Source organism: Salarias fasciatus, chromosome 20 (genome assembly GCF_902148845.1).
Source record: "Salarias fasciatus chromosome 20, fSalaFa1.1, whole genome shotgun sequence".
NCBI classification, from domain to species: domain Eukaryota; kingdom Metazoa; phylum Chordata; class Actinopteri; order Blenniiformes; family Blenniidae; genus Salarias; species Salarias fasciatus.
In genome coordinates, this window is record NC_043764.1 from 16,027,251 (window position 1) to 16,030,530 (window position 3,280).

A 3,280-nucleotide genomic window follows, 5' to 3' on the forward strand; every position below is an offset into this window, starting at 1 on the left:
CTTTCCCATTACATATTTGTCGCCACGAGGGAAGGAGAACTTTTAAGAGGGCCTTTTCAGGGAGGCGTGTGCTGGCATAACTCTGTTGCCTCACAGTGCCGATCTAAATGTTTAGCCAGACACCTTTAAGTGGGAGACGGAGGTATTGCCCAACTTGTGAAATATATGCTTTTCTTCATCATATAATTTGAATCGGTTTGATGAAGATGTAATTTAAGTGTGGTGGGTAATGTCTGTAGCTGTCGCTGTATGTGTTAATGCTAAGCAGTTGTAAATCATTAGAGCCAGGCTTCATTATGGTTTAGCACCAGTGTTGCCTCAGAGGGAGAAAGATGAGTGGTAGGCAGAGTGTAATTACAGGTATGCGGGGAGAAAACATGCAATTACAGATGTAGGGGAGACATTTTGCACACTTTTTCAGTTGGTGGGTTTTTGAAGCTCTTCTGCTCCAGTGTCCAAGTACTTTTACCCAGATGACACTCTTTGTTTTTGGATTCACATTCAAAAGTATTGTAGTTATTTATTTTTTTCTTAATTTATTCACATTATTTCACAGTTGAAGATATTGACATTCCAGGTTAGGATTTTACAGCTGATCCACTATTGACAATGAAGACAGTGGTGTTTAATATTTTTTTAATGTGTATTTGCTAACAAATCAGAACTTGTACTTATGTTTTCACATCGTTGAGATTTTTCCCCGCGCTGCGGCAGGCAGCAGACGCTTCGACTCTCACTGTGTCTTAAACATGAAAGCAATGGGCAGATTTCCACGCCCTCTCTAGGTGGTAGAGAGTGTCGTGTTTATGGCTTCTCTGACAGGTGCTGGTCTAATATTTGACCACCTCCGAGAAGACAAAGCCTGGCACCCCACAAGTGGGTCTGAGAATTACCCCCACTTGTTTAGATGAAATGCTGCCTGCGTTGATGCATCAGTATCCAATAACAGTCACTCCAGTGCTAATCTGTACAGTATGTATGTATTTGTTCAAAGTACCATGCCCCACGTTTTTCTTGTCACGTCTGTTTGAAGCGCCTGAATTTGCCGTTGTCTCCTTTGTCTTTTTCCCAGGCCCTGTGTTGTACTGTTGCGGCATGAAAACAACTGGCAGTGACCCCAGGTCAGTGTTAGGGTTGAGGTCAGGTCAGCCCTCATTGGCCACCCAGAGCAGACCAACTGATGGGCCAAGTTAGAGGCGAGAGGTCAGAGGTCAGGGGTCGGGACTTCTGGGTCATCTCCTCCACTCTCACCTGTCTGCTCACAGAGAAAGGGATGAACCTAAATAGAGAACTGTGAGAAAGTGAAGATACAGAAGTAAACAGGTGTCGTTTCCTTTCTCTGGTGGCATTTTTATTTTCTCACAAGAGGCTCAGCAGCTCAATTCTTGGACGCTCTTTCTTAATTTTTCGGTAAGTCGCTCGTTCCTCCCCCTGCTGTAACCACAACAGTGTGTAATGTTCTGGCTGATTAGGACTTTGACGAAGAGGCTGAGACCAGCCATCCAGACACTGAGGTTAGTTAGTCTGGTTTTTGTGGCCAGACTGGCTGGGAATACCCTTCTTTTGCTTAAACCCAACTCGGCCGCAAGTGACGTTCCCACACATGCACACACCTGCTTCGCATAAACAACGACGTAACAAGGTTACAGAAGTGAGTGAAGCATGCGTTTCTGAGTTGTTAACCTTTCTTAGAATAATCGCACATGTCGGGGTTTTGCCGGTGGGAGGTCCCGCGGGGCCGGGACGCGGAAGACGTGCCGGAAAAACAAAAGGGACGGTCACTCTTCAGCGCCATATTCCTGAGACAAGTGTGACCCCTGAAACGGAGGCATGTGACAGCTGTGTGTTTCCTCCCGCGGCCGAGGAGAAGGAAAAGTGCACGGTTACAAGAGGAGACGGGCCTTTCAAGTGAACGTGACCGCCGGCAGGCATAAAAACAGGTGGTGGGCATCTGCAATTAGGTTTGTCATTGTACGGCGGGGAGTGAAACCAGCGGGCGCCCGCAAAGCGGCCCTCTGACGCACACGGCGCAGATAAACAGACGCGAGACGCGCAAACACACCAACAAACACACAATATTTACAATGCTTAGGAGAATTTGGTGACAGGTCAGAGGAGGCGTGACTGACCGCGGCAGTCATAATTAAGAGCCTAGGAGAGCAGAGCCCTTAGGCCTGCCGGCTGCCCGGCCCAGACACACTCACACACACTCCCTCAGACTGCTCTGTTTATGTTTCATTAAAGCACAATTATATGTCGCATCCCTCTCTCGCTGACTTTTCCCGTACTCTCTCATGCGTGACCTGTGTGTTTGTGTGTGTGTGTGTGTGCTTTTTACTCTCAGCAAGTCCAGAACACCAGCAGCATGACTTCGTCTTCACTGAGCAACAATATTTGTCCCCCTTCTCCGCGGTCCTTATCACAGGTCAAACAAGCTGCCGGGAGGCCCTCCACTCTGCTACACACACACACACACACACACACACACACACACACACACAGAGCGGAGGGAACCCAAAGTGAGCAGAAAAAACACATTATGGAGCAGTTCAGAGATGAAGGAATGTACCCGAGGCTACGGGAGGAGGGAGGACTGCCTTCCAGTAAGAGGTGGACATCTCCCTCACTAAAACACCACAGAGGAAATGACTGCAGAGTTGCTGGGAGAGCGGAGTGGAAATGTCCAACGGTCCTGAGCGTGACCTGCATCGGGTCCCAAAACCAGCCTCCCGCTCTCCATCCTGCCCTCCCCTGAATATGATTAAACATGAAGTGGAGACGTTCCTCTGCCAGAAGCTTCAGAAGAAGCAGCTCGTGTGTGTTTTCCTCCCTGCAGTCCCTCGCCGCGCTCGCTCGGCCGTCTTTTGTCAAAAGCTTTTCTGTTGTTGTACATCGCCGAGTAAAGTAAGCTGCGTGAGGAATGAAGACCTTGACACAGAAGTTAATTCTGGATGGTTTTCTCACCTCACCTCCACACCAGCCGCTGCAGAGCGCGCTCCGGCTGTGCTCGTTAATTCGTTGGTATTTGAAAGTTGCAAAAAAAATTGTTGGATGTGTAACAGTTTTAGTCATTTCGCTCCATGCGCCACGTTTATTTATATGCCGGCACGTTATCGACAGCTACAGAACATAATGTTTCTGGAAGTGTCTGTTCGTCTGTACGCCTGCGACGGCCCTGGAGGCGCACGTATGGACATCATCAATGCCAAAAACACTTGAGGGAGTGTCTGCAAATAGTCACACATGTTCATTTTAGCTCAAAGATGGGTAGATTTAATTT